Here is a 20646-nt window from a genome sequence, read left to right on the forward strand (position 1 = left end):
GAGAGTTGCCAAGAAATACAATTTAAGTTCCTGTCATAGCAGGGTTTTTAAGTGTTAACTGTTATGTATTGTATTATCAAATACATAACCGGATTTTGGATTTTTTATCTGATATATAAGTCGATACTATACTGTTAAAGTATCCATTACTCTTATTTAAAACCATGAACTCATTACATTATTAGAAAGAGCAATACAATCATGGTTCTAAGTCATGGTATCGGGTAACGTAACGATATCGATCGCGGAATATCGGTATCGGTAGTGTCGATCGGTACGTATCGGGAATCGGGTGTCGCAGCGGTGAAATTTTAAAAATTATTTCACAGGCATTTCAGCTTTTTCTTTCCCGTACTGGTCCGAACCGGTGATTATAGGCCCATCGCGGCTTGTGTAACGGTAACAGACCGATACGTACTGAGACTTGGCCGATTCTCTTGCGATTTTCAATCTCAGCGGTATACCGACTTGTATCCGTCGTCGTGCCCTATTCTTCCGATAAATATCAGCCGATACGTAGCGTATCGGCCGATTTTTAGAACTATGAATACAATAAAAACATATTTTACGTATAAAATTCTAAAACAGAATATTCGTTGGATCTTTTTATGTCAAACAAAAACACTAACTATTATGACTCATAATTTTCAAATATAACCGTCACTTTCTATTTCTAAATCAAGATGCAAAGGCATATTTGAAAACAAGTTCTTGAGGGAACTTGAAGACCTAAACAACTTAGAACTATGGTATATAAACCAAATAACTTCTACAATATATAAGGGTTTTAGCGATCAAGTTTTTTTTTTTACAGCAAAAGTGAAAATTTGTTATGCAAAATATTGGGAGACCGATTTTTGTTATCAAGAGGGTCGTTACTAAATAGCCGTCTCTAAAAGTCAAAAAAATTATCTTTAGTGATAAAATTTTGAAAATATTGCTAATAAATGTACTTTTATAGATAAAACAATTTTGTACCAAAAGAGTTTACTATTTGAGACAAATTTTGGTCCCCAACGATTAGTAATTCATCACTAAATATCTAATTTTGTTGCTAAAAATAAAACATGACACTTTTGACAACTAAAATATTTTGTTTCTAAAAAATGATTTCATTCATAATTATTTTTTATTTTTATTTTTTTTGTCTCTAAAACCTTTTGTTTTAGTACACAGATCCCATTAAACCATATTTCCATAGGCATACAATATTATTTTTGGTAAAGATCATCATTTTTTTGCTCTTTAATTAATTCACTCATTTGAAAAGATTGTGGTACGTCATGGGCACTGCTGGAAATTAGGCTTTTAGCGGCGTTTAAAAAACGCCGCTATAGGTACCAAAAACGTCGTCAATTCTTTTTGTGACGTTTAATACCAAACGCCGATGACGCGGCCGTCGCTATAACTTTATGGCGTTTTGAAAACGTCGCTGTATTAGTATAGGCGGCGTTTTTAAAAACGCCGCCAAATGCCCTGCCCTAACAATACTGTGACGTCAGTATGATTTTAGCGACGTTTTTAAAACGCCTTCATAGGTTTTTTTAATTTTAAAAATTCCAACCGTTATAGTGGCATTTGAAAAACGCCGTCTTATCTTTCTTTTCTTTTTTTGGTTTTGAAATTGTACTAATTTTATGTGATTGAACTAAAAGAACACCAATAATAAAACTAAATAACACTAATATGAAATAATAACTCCCATTCAAATAACAAATATAGTATTAATTCACTTTCCCATTCAATTTAATATAGCATTAATTTTTCCACAAAATAATATATTCAAAAATTGAATTCACAATTCTCAATCAAAAAATTACTACCTTATATACAAAGCCACAAAAGTTAAATCCAAAACCGACATTTTTCCTTGCAGATAATCAAGCGCTGCAATGAACTGTTTAGATACTGCCCAACCTACTTCACCCTTTTCTTGCCATTGCTTCTTGTTCTTCATATAATCTCGACAGCGAGCATCAAATCCTCTCAAAACAACAGTAGATAACTTCTCAACCCATTCTGTTCTGAACTCTCCCAGCTTCTCAATTTCCTCGTCAAAAATACCAGTCCCAGCTTCATTTGCCTCTCCAATAGAACCTCTCTCACTGACTGGTATGGCCAATTCATCACTATGTTTCAATCCCATCTCAAGAAAGAAGACATCTTCACACCATTCCTTCAAAACGGACTCAAAATAGTGACCGGCATTAATGGATTTTGTAACTTTGATTAAAGCATCATCATCAGTCAGGGCTGTCAGGCCCTCGGCTTCTTGGCATCTGAGAAATAAACAATCCAAAAATTTGCGTACAAGAGGTACACCAGACAATCGGATAAAAACCTTGACCTTAAATAAATGGTTGGCACTGATCGAGAACGATCAACCACAGATGATAAGCGCCGAAGAAAAGCACTGGAAATTGCAGGAGATTTATAATCTTCTGGACCAGAGACAACTCCTCCCTGAATTTTGGTTGACCAGTTTCTCTCATTCTCCATCTCAGGTTTTAGCTGATCAAACATGTCAGTAATCTCTATCTCTGCCCACAAATCAAGCCAATCAGGTCGATCACAAAATACAGATAGAGAAGAAATTTTCTTTCCATCTTCTTGGAAGGAAGGCAAGATTCCCAGTCTGTGCTACCAGAGATTGTACTCTTTTATCAAAGCTAATCATCAAGTCAACAAGATGAAGCCAGGATATTCTAACCTGGGAGCGAACACTGGTGACACTCTCTTCTTCAAGCTGACCAACATATATAGGAAATATCTCCTTTGCTAAGTATGTTGATAGGGAGGACACCATTACTGAAATCCATTCTTCTCTGCAACTGTAACCTGATAGCATTGCTTCATCAACTAGGGGTTGCAATAACTCATCCATGGAGTCTACATAATCCCGAGTAATCTTATATACAAGAGCAAACATGAATTCTGGCTTATCAACCCACTTTGAGAAATGGCGTTGGGATGCAATTGCTAAAGGGTTCACCAGCTCCTCAATAGACCAAAGTGGCTGGTGCAGGGCAACTTCCCTATTATGCCCCGCTAGTTGCCGAGATTTTCTTTGTCTCTGCAATTCCTGCAGGCTGCATAATGCGACAAAATTTTCACAGTACTGATGCTTGAGGTCCCCTTGCATTGTAAAAAGAGGATTTTGCACTTCAGCTGGTTTCCTTGCATCTGAATCTGAGGAATTCAACATGGACAAAGGTGGTGGCCATCCAAGTGAAGTAAGAAGGGCCCTGTAATCTGCAATTGCCTGGGGCCTTAAAATGGCTAATGCTCGATCTACTCTGTGATCAACAGCTGAAAGTAGACGTGCCCACTGAGGACGTGTTTTTGTAACTGAAGCTAGAACATCTTCAGTTAGTTTGAGTGATTTAATAGCAAGCAAATGCACATCCTGCAGAGACTACGAAATTAGAAAGGAAAAAAAGAGACCATTGTTTATTCCAATCAGTCTAAAGGGCACTCACTTCTGAATTCTGTGTGGAAGAATGCTTCCTTAGGTTTCTGTTTTATTCCAATCAGTCTAAAGTGTCTAAAGGGCACTCATTTTGGACCTTCAATTTTAAACTCCCAATGACATGGTAAATATTCATTAGATAAATACTTTAACGAAACGGTAAATATCCATTAGATAAGTATACTTTAATGAAACTTTGAAGTCACATGACTTATGATATATCACTTGAGATTAATTTAGGAATCTAAAGCTAGAGATTTAAAATATTTCTAAAATCATAATGAAAAGTCTCATTGATTATTACAAAGGGCAACAATAAAAGCAATAGGACACATTAATCACACAATAAGAGTATTATCAACTTCACTTTTTCATTATTACCACACAACAGGACACATTAATCACACAATGTGAATATTGTAAGTCAATTACACCGAGTATTTACTTATGAATACCTGTGTTCTTAGCTGCAGGTGCTGCTGCCCTGTTATTCATAAACCCCAACATTGTGAGAGCTAAGTCATCAATTGAAAGCTAAATATTGAAAGAACAAAAAGAACTAAACTGACAAATAGAATATGGCATGCAAAGCACGGTAAATTAGTATTGATGCAATGAGATAAGCTATAGAATTGTCTTCTGTTTACTTATACTGATAGTATTGATGGAATGAGATCCAAAGGCATATAACATTCATGGGTACTTGATCTCAACTTTTTCAAACTATTCTACTGTTTTTAAATGCTAGTTCTGAAAGTCGTAATTGTTTTTCATATATGCAGAATTCCACTAAAAGGGCATTTCCTCTGCCTAAGAACGTAAGAACCCTTGTAAATGCATGCTGCCTAGATACCAAGCCTTAAAATCATGAATACCTCTTCAACAGTATGTGTGACTACGTTAATTTTGGACTTGCAATAGGTTTTGAATGGATGTTTCATACTTATCATCTTCTCATCTTCACAAGTTTTTCCCTTCCCTTAACCATTATTCAGTCTATAATTTTTTGCCATGTGGCGTGTCAATTTTTTTAATTATTAATTTTTTGCTAGACATGTTGGCAACACTTCATGAACATGTTATTGTACATCATCTGTTGTTCCACTTTTATTTTTCTTCATGAAGTGTGCTCAATTCTTTTTTTTTTTTTTCAAATAATAGAACATGTTTGAATGCATGTCCAACACATATCGGGGCATGTCTGAAATGTGTAGGAGGCTTAGAGCATGAGGAGTGTCATTGGCATAGAGCATGTCCAAGTGTCATTCTCCAACATAGACACATACTTTTTTAGAAGTGTATGTGTTTCTTACACTACCTCCGCAATACAATGTGCTTGGACATGTTAAGTAATTAAACTATTAATTTTGAGCACCCTTTGATATTGCATAGATTTTCCTACTTGTCTAAAGAAGGAATCAAATAAACCTCAAATATTGAAAAACTGGAGAACTGCTATAAATGTCAGACGCATATAACCTATGATACAAAAAAGAAAAAAAGAGAATAAAGTCACATTTGATTCACTAACATGGAAGTGAATATTCAAGTACATTTAACCTGGCAAAAAGATGAATAATGCTGATCTTCTAGCCACTTCTCAGCATATCTTGATGGTGGACCAGACACTGAAATCACCTGCAAACCTCCAAGAAGAATAAAGGAAGATGTATGTACCTTAGATGAAAAGTTTGAAAACACTGTTGTTTTTTTAGTCATTTTCGTTTTCTTATCGTAGATGAAACAAAGATGGACTAGATTAATAAGGAGGCTACAACTTACCAATATGTTCTGGGCCGGTTAAAGACCAGTCGAGAGGCACCTTCTAAAACAAAATCCAGCAGAATATAGGATAGTCCAGACAGAGATGATCTAATGTTTGATCTTGAGAAATAAACAATACTCCGACTTAGCTTGGTATATGTGATTCGTCCGCAAGAATACATCAAGAAAACAAATCATAAAGTTTTCTAAAAGGAAGTTTGTGTAATTGCAAGTTATATGCATTTGGGCTAATCTCCCACAACACAAGGTCTATTTACACCATAAAATTTTCTAATTTGGATTTTACTCAGCTGCTGTTATGCCTATTTTGCAAGTGCAAGCTACTTTGATGATTATTCTTCATAGGTATGGTAGGGTAAGGTGCACCTAAGATGAGCACAGACACAGAAATCCTTCCAAGCTCAACTGATGCCTGAGGACTGCAACTTACATTTTATATTGGCAAAACCATTCATTTTTCTTCTTGTTGATTCTCTCTCTAATTATACTGCCATTGTTTCCCATATTTGACACATATTTTCAATACTTATCAGGCATAATTCCTGGTATAATTTTAAGAGATGTATATAGCTTCTTTAAGCTGCAATTTGATACAAATACTTTCTTTGTTGGGCAATAACATTAACAACCACGAGTACTATAAGAAAAGCACATCCCCAAACATGTAAAAGGAGCATGAGTGCATAACCACACAACAAAACACACAAAGGGGTGGAGAAAGCTTAAGGCTCATCAACAGGACTCGCTCAATGCATCGCCCCTATTGCTATATACACTTATCAGCATGACATCAAAATATTGAAAAGCACAATATAATGGGGGGAAAAAAACAAAGAAGCAAATGCATAAATCAAGATTTGACTAAATTAAAGGAATTGAAATGCACATCAAACAAGCAAACTTACTCAGGTTGGTTGGGTGCATCTTCTGGCTCAATAGTCATCATGTACATATCTTTGTTTGGCTCATTTGCTGGATCTTCGAGGATGTCTCCCTTCATTGCCACACCACGGCATGCGCGCACACGTGAGAGAGAGAGAGAGAGAAATTAATTTATAACAATATGTAGGATCTTAAATTCATCTTCTAAGGGAACAATTCTATTAAAGGTCAAATTTATAAAATTTGACAATAGAAAATTAAAAGATTCATAGTTACAATCAATAGATAATTTTGAGAAGCCAAGAACAAAATCTCTAATTCTTCTATCAATAGATAATTTCAAAGATACAAATGTAGCGCACCATGGTAGTAAAATTAATAATAACAACAATAATAATAGTAATAAAAATAATGAGGATCAACAGAAAAAGATTTATTTAAATACTTGACACAGTTTAGCATTATGCTTTTATATATCTCACTGTTCTCATCTTGATGACCAAGCTACAAACCAACCAATCCATCGACAATGACATATGCATAAAAAAAACAAACTAAAGTGAACACAGTGTTGAAACAAATTTCTTTCTAATATGGCATAACAGTACCAAACTGCAATGTGATTAAAAGGATAACACAGAAGGATATTTGCTAAACATGTGCACAGATTTGACATGGTGTTGAAACAAATTCAGCATTTATACTGTTTCAACTTTGTCCTTGAACCAATCAAGCCTAAAAAGAAACCCAAACCAGATTGTTCGTTGCCGCCACAGGCTGACATTACATAAGAGTCATTCTTTGAGAGTGCTATGCAAGGCACTGCTTCCTCAAGGTTGACACCTGTGACATCATTAGTCATAACAAGACCACTGTTTGGTTGCCATTGCTGTGGAACAACATTGGCAGTGGCCTTTAGACCCTCACCAAGTTCAGAATTCTCCTCCACAAATATCGACTAATAAAAGAAAAGAAACAGGAAAACATGCAAATGAAATTACTCCCAACTTGCTATTACCTTTCCACCTGGATTTTGTTCACTGCGTGTCCACTTCCATAACTTCTGAATCCCATTAGACCCAAGTGCCAAAACACCAAAACCGGAATTTGTATAGAGTAGTCAAGCAACCTGGATGTAGATGTGTCAGTCGAGCATAATCCAATAGATAGATTTTGCAGCAACAAATGAGTAGGAACACACCTTGTTGACTGCATCCATGTTGTCTGGCATGGTAACCTGCCGGCATTGAGCAGGATCTATAATTTCGGCCAACTGCCAGGGTTTGGTTTTATCAGTTACATCATCCAAAGTTTTTGGCTTTTCCATGTTTCTATCCATAGGATCAACTCCATTCTAGAGGGGAAACCAAAATGTATAATCAGTCCAAAAGAAACAAATGTGACATTGTACATAAAAAATAAAAGAATAAAAAGTTGCTTGGCACTCTTAGAATCACTCTATTTTGGTCATTCTCTGTGTTCCATTCAAAATGGAACATGCCCATCGTGTGACAAAAGTCAACAGTATTCATGGGCAGGCACCTCTTAAACATGCACTGGTGTACTGTGATTGGAACCAAGTATATAATGTAAAATTCAGTTCTAACATATAAAACTCCAGTCTAGACAATCAGTATACATAATTACTGCAGCAACAAACACTTGGCATACAGAGGGGGAGGTGGAAACAAAACAAAATTGGTTTGGTTTTCAGAATTTGTTTTCTGAATAAATTTCAAAAAAAAAGAAGAAGAACCAGAAACCTGATCAATGAACCCAAAGGTCTTTATCGATCCCATGATATAAATACTTCAACCCAAATATATATATATATGTACATATTATATAATGAAAAAATGAAAACTTAAGCATTGAAGGACCTTAACTGTATATATTCAGAGATCTTTCAACTTTTTCAACATAACAGATCAGGAAAGGATGCCTTCAGACACAAATCAACTCCTTCTCCTCCTCCTCATCCTCATCCTCATCCTCATCCTCTCTCTCTCTCTCTCTCTCTCACTCACTCACACACACACACACACACACATACGGACTTGAAGCAAAGACTTTAAATCTAGTTCAACGAAGCAGAGAGTAAAGAAAAGAAGAAAATGATGTGTTCAGCCACAAATCAACTTGTAGTTTCTTGTTTAGAATTTCAATTTCAATAACCAGATCGAGAGAGACGAGAAGGAAGAGCTTGAGAGAGACAGAGAAATTGATACCTCGCTGGTGCAGATGGTGGTGGGAGTGGACCTTCGAAATCAAAATCTGAGAAATCGAGCCGGGGCAGACGGTGGTGGCAATGGAGCTTCGAAATCGAATTCGCTCTGAATCTCAAAGATGAATCTGTGAGAATGATAACGGTTTAGAGAAGGTTGAGAGAGACGAGATTTGAAGGCATGAGGATTCCAAATGAGGGTTTACAAAGGGCTTTAACAATTATTCTCAGATTCAAAATAGACTTTCAAATTGAGAGAGAGAATCACCGAGACAGAAATCTTGAAATCGAAATCGAGAGAGAACTTCGAAATCAAAATCAAAATCGAAACTGCCAAGATTAATCAGCGAGATTGTATCATTCTGAGCTGAATCAGTGAGAGATGAATCGATCCATTGAGAGGGTTTAGAGAAATAGAGAGAGCGAACGAGAGACTGTGAGTAAGAGATTAGGGCTACGAACTGAGCGAGTGAGAGAGATTAGGGATTCACAGGGTTGCCCATTTAAGGGAGAGAGAGAGGACAATCGAAGGCGCTTTTAAACGCGTGAAACGGTGCCGTTTTTATTTTTTAAAACAGCGACGTTTAAGAAACGTCGTTAAATGTTATAAAATGTGACGTTTTATAAAACGCCGTTAAATAAACGTCGCCAAAACTCATTTTTCCTGTAGTGGGGAAAACATCTATATAATAAGGCAAGACACTTTTTGAAAATGTCTTAAAATATATGAGAGATACATTTTGAATCAAGGGTTGAGATTATCCTTGGCAAGTATCTAAGGGTCAAGATAATTTCTTTGTTTTTGCTTTTCCCCCCCAAATGTGTCTTTTCACATATCTCTCTCTGGTTTTAGCTCCAGCAACTCTCCATTTTCCAGCAACTCTCCATTTTCCTCATTGGTTTTAGCTTCAATTTCTCTCTCGATTTCGGTTCTGCAATCTCTTCACAGGTGACATTCCTATTCTCCTTTGCCCTTTCACTCTTCTATTTCTATTTCTAACTTATTCTCCTTTTCTTATTCTCCTTTGCCCTTTCACTCTTCTATTTCTATTTCTATTTCTGAAATGTGATGGGCTGAAAATTTGATGGATTTCATAAAATTCCATCCAAGGAGTTGATGGGTTTATATATTTCTGTTTCATTGATGGGTTTTATCAATTGTATTTTGGTTTTGATTTCTATAAAATTGTATTTTGGTTTTGTATTTTGAAATGGGTTATATTTCGATTTTGGTTTCATATTTGTGGGTTTCATCAACTAAACCCATGAGGATTTCAGAAAATTATTGAGTAAGATTTCTATGAGTAAGTGGGTGATACCTTATCTATGTGTAGTTGATTGTTTAAACTTCTGTTCCTTTAGCGGTTGATTCTCATCTTTTTGATGGTTTTTGGATTGCAAAAATAATTCTAGAGGGTTTATATAAATTTGTTTCAATGCTTAGTTCTTACATTCCCTTGGTTAAACTGGGTAGTACCTGATAGTTGAAGAGCTTTATGAGTAAGACTTGCGATTTTTTTTCAATTGGATAGCGTGCTTTTTAGAAAGAAAATTGTTTCATCTGGTGGAGGGTGTTGTATCTAAACAGATTTTTCTGGTAGCTGCCAACGTTTACAATTATTTGATTGGCTGTGCTTCTAAAGCATGATGAGTATTTCAATTTCAATAACTTGCTATATATATACGCATATATATTTGGGATTGATTATCGGTGTTGCCTAGAAAATTTGGATGTGTCAATGGCTGATGAAGTGAGTTTCTGTTTTGGGATTGAAACATTAGCATACTATTTTTGGTTTGATTTTGTTGCATTGTGATTGTTTGCAAGAACTGTTTACAGAATTAAGTCCATTTTATTTTGCACCCTATTTTTGGTGATAATTTCTGGTCAACCAATTTATGTTTTTTTTTGGGGGGGGTAAATTTTCCTAAATTTTAATGATACCTAAAATTATTCAAAGCAGATTGGCTTATGTGTGTTGGTAGCATACAATTTTTCTAATATATTCCTGTTTCCTATGATTAATTAAATGTTGAGGATGCATGAAATTAATTAATTAATTGATTAGACATAAATCAGATAAAAAACAATTTATGGTGAACATTTTCCTAAATCATTTAAAAAATAGAGGAATTTCATTGGCATGCTGATTAGGCCACTAACAGCAAAAGCTGCCGGAGTTTTTTCACATGCCCCAAACCATGGCATCCCAACATGATTATTTTTTTAATTAATTAGCTTTGATTAATAATTAATTATCATCTTGCCAGCCTGAATAAATTAATGATTAAGATTCTTAATACATGTTTTATACAAAAAAAAAAAAAAAAAAAAACTATTTTAGACGTTGGGTTATCCTTTTCTTGGTGAAATTTATGGTGAAATTTAACTGTGAAAGTAGTGTAATATATATAGGACTTTCCAACATAGCAGGGAGCATGGCCCCTGATGGTCTCACAGTAGGTCCGTTCCTGATTGTCATTACATAGCTAGGAAAGTTGATTGAAAAACAGCTATAAATGTCTTTACAATTTCAGAGTCAGAAACGAAAAAAATAAGATTTTGTGTTGGGTTACTTTTATATATAATGTATATTCAATATAATCTAACAATCTAGATTATTTTAACATCATTCAATAGCTAATTATTTATATGTGTTCGGTATCTTTGTTCATACTCATCCAAATTTAATTCAAACTTTTGAATTTTTGCTTAAATCCGCACAAGTTCAAAACTATTAGAGAATTTGACAAACCAACAAAATGACAGACACAACAGACAGTTAAAAACCTTAAACCCAATGGAATTGTTGTTTATAGGCTTGGATAGCCAAATTTGCTGGTTTTTGGATTTTTCCTATCATTACTTTTTTTTTTTTTTGTGTGTGACTTTTCTGGGTGTCTGATTATTGAAAAAAAATAGAGAAAAATTTCATAGCTTCTAGAATTGTGAGGTTGGGGTGGTTGAGTTTGATTTGAATAAATTATTTATTGGTTGTTTAGAGTTTGATTTTTTTGGTTATTTAGCCACGCTTGGATGGGTTTAACTCTTTGTAGAGTTCAGTTAATTGCCAATTTAGACAACTTATGTTCAAGCAATGCCTTGATGATAGAGTTAATTACAATCTAAAGTACCTTTCTTACCTGAAAACAAAAAATTAAAAAAAAAAAAAACACTTCAAAAATAAATTTTGGTTCTTTAACTCTAACTTGGAACTTAGTCCTAAATAGATTTGCTTCTTTCTACATCTCCTATATTTTATTCTTGCAATTGGATATAGCTTTTTCATATGTAACGTTTTCTTCTTACAATGTAACCTCTCTCCTACAAGATGTGCCTAGCCAAAAAAATTAGTGCCAAAAGCGGCAGACTTTGGACCAAAACTCATCCAACAACCAACTGTATGTACAACATCACTAGATTCAAAGGAATTTTTCATATTTAGATTAGCTTAGAATTTGGACTTGCAGTGCCTTCAATTGATGATTGATTAGGAGAAGCAAAAAGGTTGTTTTACTTCCATACTATTTATTTGGCAGTTTGATTGACTTTCTTCCCCTGCTTTCCTTTCCCCTATGTTTTAATCTTCTGGAATAAAATGTCACATGAAACTCTAAGGTAGTCTTTGGTTCACTGTAATAAAGTGCAAAGATTCCTTGCACTTCTCATATTTGGTTGACTAAAAGAATAATGAAAAATTCATTGCAATGGGAATCATCGTTTACCTCTTTCCAATGAATCAAATAAAGTATCAATGAGATTGAAGTGTTTCAAATATAATTAGTGTTCTGATAAATGATTTGGGTTATTTTGCAAAATAATGTTCTGTGATCTTTTGTTTTTATTTGATTGTTAAAAATTAGAATTATAGTGAGAAAGAAATAGCCCATTGTACTTAAATTATGGCACAATTAAGTAATCAAATAGTCATTGTACAACCCATTAGTATTTAAACCCAATCTATTTATAGCACTATTAAATGAGTTATTTCTTTACTACAAGTCTTTGGTGTTTCAACCTCTTCAACAACCTTGGAGTTCATTTTAATTCATATCATAGACAACATTCATATTTTTGATTATGTATGTTTATTTTATAGTTTATGAATTGAGGCTTAATTTCTCACTTATTATTTATATTTTTTCTCATAATCAAATGTTTTTGTATTATTTTTTACAGGTGGATGATATGTTAGAGGAAACAGTAATATTAGATCTCTATACTCATTTTTTTATTTAATCTTCATTCCTTATTATAATTTTTCTTTGACCTTTCAAATGCATTTCTATACATACACAGGTTTAATTTCTTCAAAACAGAAATGTCAGTGTTGTGATCCATAATGAACGGGACTTTAATGTCCTCTGTGTTCATGGGGTAAGCCCACTAAGCAAATTTATTTGCTCCTCATATTTTTTTTCTTAATAATTTTTGCTTATTTTCTTAAAGGCAAAGGCAAAGGCAAAGGCAAAGGCAAAGGTAAAGGTGAAGGAAAATGAGAAGTTTAAAGGAAAAGGAAAGGAAAACTACTCAAGAAAAGGAATAAAAAATACACAAATGGTATGGTTGTTTTCAAGTTTGTTTTGGAACATGTATAAAGAAAATCATGGGGGGAATGTGATATTTTGGAGGATGCATAATCTCTGTGTAATTTCTTTTTTATTGTAAAGTTTGTGAAGATGGACATGGTGCTTTTAATGATGTTCAAACTAAATTATGCATCCTTAAAAAATTATAAAGGATCTTTCACAAAGATATATAAAATTTTGCAAATAGAAGAGGGAAGTAACTAAAGTTTAAAAAAGATCACAAATGATAAAAGAAGGAAATAAATTGAAAGTGTATTTTAATTAGAATTGTGTTTAAATTATGATCAAGTCAAACTTTTGTAGGATTGGGTTGAAAAAGCTAGAGCTCAAGAGGATAAATAAGACAACATTGCTCCGATGGAATTGTAATAAGGTATCCTTGGTCCATATTGTTTCAATATTTATTTTTCGTATTGTTTCAATAGGCTAATGTTATTGCTTTTTAAATATTAGATTGTTGTGCATACTCTTCATTGGAAAAAGTACACATAAGTTGATACATAGACATTTCAGAATGTGATGGAGAACAAGTTTGAAGGTGTCAAAGCGCTTTAGAGACGGCCAAGTACTTTTTGTAAAAGAACAAGTTTGAAGACATTATACGGCTTACATTTTGTAAAGTTGACAAATATTTTGTAAAGTATATCATTGATGTTAACCACTTTTGTAAAGCTTCCTACTAATATGTACTTCATTGAATTTCTAATATTTTTGTAAAGTGTCTTATCAATGTAAAAGATTGAACCTTATGGATGGTTATTGAGTGTGGATAGTAAAGTGCCCTTGAAAATTCACTAAATTTAGTATCTTTGCATATTTTGGTGGAAGTCACATATGCTTGACATGGATTTTTGTGAAAATTTAGTGTCTATTGTGCAAGAATAATTTATTAGTGGATTGAAGGAGGATGTTATAGTATTATTGCCTCTTAATTTTTATATACTTTAGTTCCCCCTCCCTCCTATCATGGTTATGAATTTTCATGGTTTGTTTCTAAATTCATTTTTCTTTTCAAGACCTCTGACTTTCCAACACAGTTGGTTGTGAAATTAGCTTGAATTTGTTGTATCATCTATGATATTCTGGTATTAACAATAAGGTTAGTCTTTAAAGTAACTTGGGTTAGTTTTATTTCATTTATTTATATGTAGTTAGTTAAAACGGTGAAAAAGTTTGCTGGATTTGAAGTATTCCTATTGATTTGATGTTTTATTTGATTGATTTGAATTATTTCTTAAATAGGGCTGATTTTGAAAATATGTTAGAGAATGAGGTGGGAACTTTTGAAGACATCATCCCAATTATGTGAATGAGGTGGGACGCCTACAATCATGATAAATTCATTAGAAAATAAAAAATTTGAAATTTATTAGTTATTTATTTCAATTTTCTTTATATTTTTTGTTCCTGTTTTATGTGAAATTTTAAATTGAAGTGATATTGTCATTTTAAATTAATTTGTTAAAATTGAATTTTGTAGCACGTATCAAACAAAAATTGTTCACAGTGCCTTCAGGCACGGGTTATCCCTAGTAATTTATAAATGAGGACCAAACAATCACGTACCATGTTGGCCCAATTCCAACCTGTGATGAGTTATATATATATACCAAGAGCAGTTACAAGTTAGGCACCGGTGGCTTTAGTAAACTAAACCTTTGAATCTATAATATCAATTAAATTGATATAATTGATCAAATTTTTTAGTTGCCAGTATCCCTCTGATCAATCATGCAAATTATTCAAAATGCTATGAACAAACTAATTAAACAACTCATCACAGCATAAGAAACGGGGGGAAAAAAAATCATCTTATTGTATAAGGTAGACAACTCATCTTCAGCCCACATTCAACCTAAGAACTATTTTAATTATTTATTTTTTTAAACAAAATTGATAACAAGGACTGTCAGGATTGCTCCTCCACTAATCCCTAGTATATATGTTGGACAATTTTCACTGTATTTAAATAGATTAAATTCTGTTGTGTACAAAACAACAACAAGAATATAAAGAAATAAAGAAAATGAGAGAATTTGTTTGATTACAAAAATCAAATTCGAAATAAAAATAAATAAATAAATAAAAACAGATTTTATTTTGTTACAAAAACAAAATTAAAATCTGATTAAATAAACAACAAAAAAAACAGAATAAAAATTAAACAACTTACTTGGTAAATTTCTTTTGAATAACTATCTGATCAAGTCCAGTGTTTAACACTGTGTCCTTAAGACAGATTCGTCCTCTCCACGGTGCTTTCAGAATCTGGACGTCTATCTCCCAGGATAAAATGATCTATCAACGAATAAAAGCAGCACTACAATTTATTCGTTCGTCGAACACACTAAGTGTTTATACTCTCTGTAACAAGAACTTAATGCAAAATGAAGAATAAATTTATAGCAGAAGATGGAGTACGAAAATTGGAATATTTTTCCAAATGGGGGGGGGGGCTTAGTCTATTTATAGATGGATTGGTAGCTTTACATTTTGAATTAAACAGGTACTGTACCTGTTCAATTTGAATTAAACAGATAAAAAACTGTTTAGGTACTGTTTGGTTTGAAATTCAAACAGATTTAGAGCTGTTGGGTTCAAAAAACGGAAGGGCCCTGTTTGGATGTACAGGAAAAACCGAACCAGATTATTTCCGGTTAATTTGAATTATGGATTTTATTTTATCAAAAAATAAAAATAAATTCAAATGTTTTTTGCCCAAAAAGATTAGTATTGGGCCGAACAAGCCCAACCACACACCCGCGCCCAAGCCCAGACCCAGCCCGACCGAACGGCGGCACGCGTGGTGATTTTTGGGTCTAATGAGTCTAGCCTATTTTGCCCATAACCTCTCCCTCTAAAATACTTAGGTACCCCTTGGGACACACCCCAAGTACCAAACCCAAGCCTTATAAACCCTTTCAAAACTTCCCACCAAATCAATGTGGGACAAGCCATTTTACAACCTTAAGGAATTTTCACCAAAACTCCATTTTCATGGAGCACAATTTGGCTTCAATTTCCCATTCACTCGGTAATGGTTTTGAGCAACCAAATATACCATGTGAATCACAACGCGGCATAGAACGCGTTACCACTTTGACCCGAGTAAATCGACGCTTGGGATCCACCTAAAAAATAGACCAAACTTGAAAAAAAATTCTGATTTTACCTAGAATTTTTTTACCATTTCCAACAATATATAGTCTCCAGTCTTACACATGTAAGATAATTACATGACCACAAGCTCTCGAGCAGCGCCAAACGTTTCATATGATACAAATTCATAATCTACTCTTCATAAGGCATTTATCATGACTAAATTTGTCACTTTTAGTTAACTTCTGAGTTAATTACTATTTGGATTGTTTGCCACTGTAAGGCCATATATATAGAGAAATGCATTTCTAAAGTTAGGAAAATTTATTATATTTTGCATATTCATAACATGTTTAAATCTGGTAAACATAATTCATATTCAAATGTAACCATTTTGCAGGTTTGAGTAGTTTTTCCATCTCTTTGTCCTTCTAATCTTTTGTGCTGCTAAGTGTCTGCTAGAGATTTTTATTATTGGCCTTTTTATACTATTTAGTGTTTAGCAGACTTGTTAATGCTTTTAGGCCATATTTGATTCACAAGACTAATAGTCAGTTATTAAAAATTCTATTAAATTAGTGTGATATTCACTATCCAATTGAATTAATAGAATAAATTATCTATTGGATTAATAATCCCACCCCTATCCCATTACTGATAATGTTACAAATTTATTGGATTAATTATCTATTGGATTAATAATCTTAAATCAAAATATTAAAACAAATATAGAATAATTGGGTCCACGGATTAATAATCTCAATCTCATTCTCTAATCCATCCAATCAAACATGCCTTTAATTTAATATCATTTATGCAATGGAATGAAGTTCTTTTTTCTGCCAAAAAAAAAAGAAAAATGTTAGAGGTCCCAAATTTTCTACCAAATAATGGGGTCCATAAAATTGCGAACCCCATACCCATATGAGATATTTGATCATTTATTTAGTAAAAAATTTGGTGTTCCCTGTCATTACCCAAAAAAAAATGTAACCATTTTCCATCCAAAGCGTAAAGCAACGTACTTCAAAACTCCAAAATACCCCATAATACAACTTACCAACAAAGAAAGGCATAAACTTTCAAAGTCAACTTGATATTCTAGCCTTCCATCTCCATGGAAGTTCCTCCTCCTTTCTTTCCTTTCCCGGTTCTTCTCCGGCTGCCGGAGCTGCCACCATGCCGGTAGTGGTTTCCATCGTTGAAGATCAGCGGCAAGTCGTTGGCATCATCACCGTCATCCTGAGTGGCAATTCGAATGCATGAGCACCGTTCCAACGACACGAAAAATACGCTTGCAACGCCATTGATGAGCCACATGGCCACCCCGTCAAGCTTTCCACACCCGGGTGAGCCATGGCTCGGTGAGATCCGGACCCTGGCTTCGATCGGATTGGTTCTGAGATTGATGTAGCTGGTGCAACTGGTAGATGTGGTAGCTGCCATTTATTGGTGATCCAAGCAGTGGCCACAACACAGAGAGAGAGAGAGAGAGAGAGAGTGGTGGAGTTTTAAGTTGTGTTTAGGCTTTGACCAACTTTGTTATGGACACATAAATGATTAGGAGGGTAATTTCCACCAATGCCCTTGATGATCTGCATAATTACTAGGTTGTAACATGTATTAACAAGGGTAAATTAAAAATACACCCATTGAGATATACATGAAATACACATTGATTTCTGTGATTTAAAAAATTACAAATATTCTTTGTATGAATTTTTTATTTAATAAAATTAACTAAAAAATTAAAATTCCTAAATACTCTTTTATACAATAATAAAATTACATGAATTATTAATTAAAATATATTTCTAACATTATTAAATACTGTTTAATTGATTTAATGATTTATTGATAAAAGAGGCCATTAGCTATAAAGTTTGAAATTTCAAGGCACGGGAAGTAATTTCTTGAATTACATAAAACAATTCGTATTTTAAACAAAATTCAGAAGGTGTATTTGCAATTTATCTAATTAAAGCAACTAATATGACTTGCTCTTGTAAGTTATTTAATTTTTTTTATTTTTATTTTTTCAAATTGGAAAACAAAGGAAGCTTCATAGGGGCATCACAACTGCCACAAGTCCTGACCCTGGAAAGGCCAGTTGACAACCACATTTAATCCAATCTAAAAGAAGTGACCCTCGTCGAAGTAGCAATGGGCTTCACACCTATTCCACAACAAAGGTGGTAGTCTATAACCCGGACAACTTGCGTGGAGAGAGAGCAAAGAACTACTGAACCACCATCCTCGGTGTCTCAAGTTATTTCATTGACAGAAAAGTCTTTCTTGCAAGTGAAATCTTGGGCCTCCAAAATAGACCTAATTTGGTAAAAAAAGACAATTGTATTTTTCAAAAAAAGGCCATATATTCGTTTACACAGAAACATAATAACGTAAAAATGTTATGATTACCGAACTGGCTTAATTTTTTTTTTAATTATAAATGATCTATACAAATAATTCTATAAAATAAACAATTTGATTTATTAAAATGAGACTCATAGTGGCTCCATTAGCCCGAATAGTCCTTTCAACCTTTTCTTATTTATTTATTTATTTATTTTTGAAACAGCCAAAGAAACCTTTATTGATGCTAATCAAGCAATACAAGTACAAAGACGTATGTCAATAAAGACCGAGGGCGCAAAATGCATCAAAACTACAGTAGTCGATCCCAACTAAGTTGGTACCAACTAACAAGCCCAATCATCTGCTAGCATCACCTACTGCTGGAGAGAATCTAACTAGAAAAAGAAAAACCAAGCTGAACAAAAAACAAAAATACAGAGAAGGTGAAAATCTTTGATTCTTTAATGCATCATGTCTAAACCTTACACCCTTCTACCTCAATGCAACATCTCACTTGCCTTACATTAAGTAGAAAATCTTGCACTAAGAAATGATGATTTGAGTAACTTGGTTTCATCCAAAATGCAATTCTCACCTTTATCACTTCACACAACTCAGCCAAATTTGGGATAGATGCATTGAACACATAATCATTTCTAAACTTCCAAAGAGACCACAACACAACCAGAGGTACTCCTCTCCATATCTTTCTCTCCTTACTACTGAAACATTCTCCATCACACCATAAGAGTATACCTTCAATAGATCTAGGTAAAGCCCCTTGAATATCCCACCAATTTAGCATTTCAGACCATACATTCTAAGCAAACGGACAAGACACCATCACATGATTCACCGTTTCATTCTCAGATTTACAGAACACACATAATGTTGATACATTACTTTGGAGTACACCTATTCTTTGGAGGAAGACTAATGCCTTAATTCTACTTCTCCATGGTAGCCATCTAAAAAACTGGACTTTTGGAGGCAAGTAAGTAATCCACACTAATTTGCTTGTTTTTAGCTGAGGGCCAACTAGAGCTAAAATACCTTTATATGCAGAGCACACTGAGAACACCCCTGATGTTGTCACTTTCCACACTGGTCTATTAGTTTGATCTGCTACAAGGAAGTTCCTAAGTCATATAACCTCATTATCTTTCCAATCATACAGCCTTCTTCTTAAAAGACACTAAATTCCCTATAGTTTCCTTTCTCTCATACATTGCTCTTAGTGATTCCCCCTTATCCAAAATCAAACAATATAAGCCAAGGAATTCCTCTTTTAGACAAGTATTATGACACCATTTGTTTACCTAGAATCTTACTGTACTTTCATCTCCAACCTTTATCTAAAAGTTGTTCAAATAAAACTCCAAGAGGGTACTATTTGACCCATCAATGGTAATTATTCATTTCCATACACTAGATATACTATTACTAGTGCTAGGAGAGTGTTACCAATCTCTGAAGTCCACTTTATACTTGTTACAGATAACCTTTCTCCACAATGTATCTTTTACATAGCTAAACCTCAACCACTATTTGATTAGTAGGCAAGCACTAACAACTTTCACTCTTCTCTACCCCGGACCCTTTGTTCTAAACTTTTTGTCAATTCCTCCCACTTGACCATGTGAACTTTTCTCCTTATTTCAAACCCATCTCAAAGAAATGAGGCCTGCAACCTCTTAATCGCTCTAGCTACCCCTTCAGGCATTTTAAATAAAGATAGATAATACATAGGCAATGATGCAATGAAAGACTTTATCAAAGTGAGCCTACCAGTATAGGATAAAAGCTTTCTCTTCCAACTAGCTAGTCTGCTTCCAACTTTGTCCAACATTGGTTTCCATATTGCTTTTTTACTAGGATTAGCCCCTAAAGGCAACCTTAGATATTGCAAGGGTAGCCTTTTGATTTACAGTTCAGTATAGATGCATATGTGGCTAGAGAGGCATCAGAAATAGCCACTCCATAGACCTGACTTTTATGGTAATTTATTCTCAAACCGAACATGACCTCAAAACACCTTAAGATCCTTTTCAAGCTTCTAACTTCCTCTTCTTCAACTTTACACGAAAGTAAAGAATCATCTACAAATTGTAAATGAGACAACACCACACCACCAACACTTATTTTCACACCTTTTATAATTCCTATTTTTTATGCCCTTGTTAATAACAAATTCAAACTCAGCCATCAAGTTAAATATGAAGGGAGACAATGGGCCACC

At 34.0% G+C, this 20646-nt stretch overlaps 1 long non-coding RNA gene and 1 pseudogene across 2 annotated transcripts; both read right to left on the reverse strand.

Annotated features, from left to right (window-relative positions):
- Nucleotides 1-1717: 1717 nt before the first annotated feature.
- Nucleotides 1718-5188, reverse strand: LOC114309153 (RINT1-like protein MAG2; annotated as a pseudogene).
- A 56-nt stretch (nucleotides 5189-5244) lies between these two features.
- LOC114295834 (uncharacterized) lies at nucleotides 5245-9017 on the reverse strand. 2 transcript variants are annotated; one of them, XR_014358546.1, is made up of 5 exons: nucleotides 8629-9017; nucleotides 8365-8488; nucleotides 7338-7490; nucleotides 6160-7265; nucleotides 5245-5353 (listed from the first exon to the last, which is right to left on the reverse strand). It is a non-coding gene; the product is annotated as an uncharacterized LOC114295834 (long non-coding RNA). The 2 variants fall into 2 exon arrangements; XR_014358545.1 differs by lacking the exon at nucleotides 8629-9017 and having other exon boundaries at nucleotides 8365-8601.
- Nucleotides 9018-20646: the final 11629 nt, after the last annotated feature.

This window comes from Camellia sinensis, unplaced genomic scaffold, assembly GCF_055761805.1.
Source record: "Camellia sinensis isolate YWXY unplaced genomic scaffold, ASM5576180v1 Unanchor3, whole genome shotgun sequence".
Taxonomy (NCBI): domain Eukaryota; kingdom Viridiplantae; phylum Streptophyta; class Magnoliopsida; order Ericales; family Theaceae; genus Camellia; species Camellia sinensis.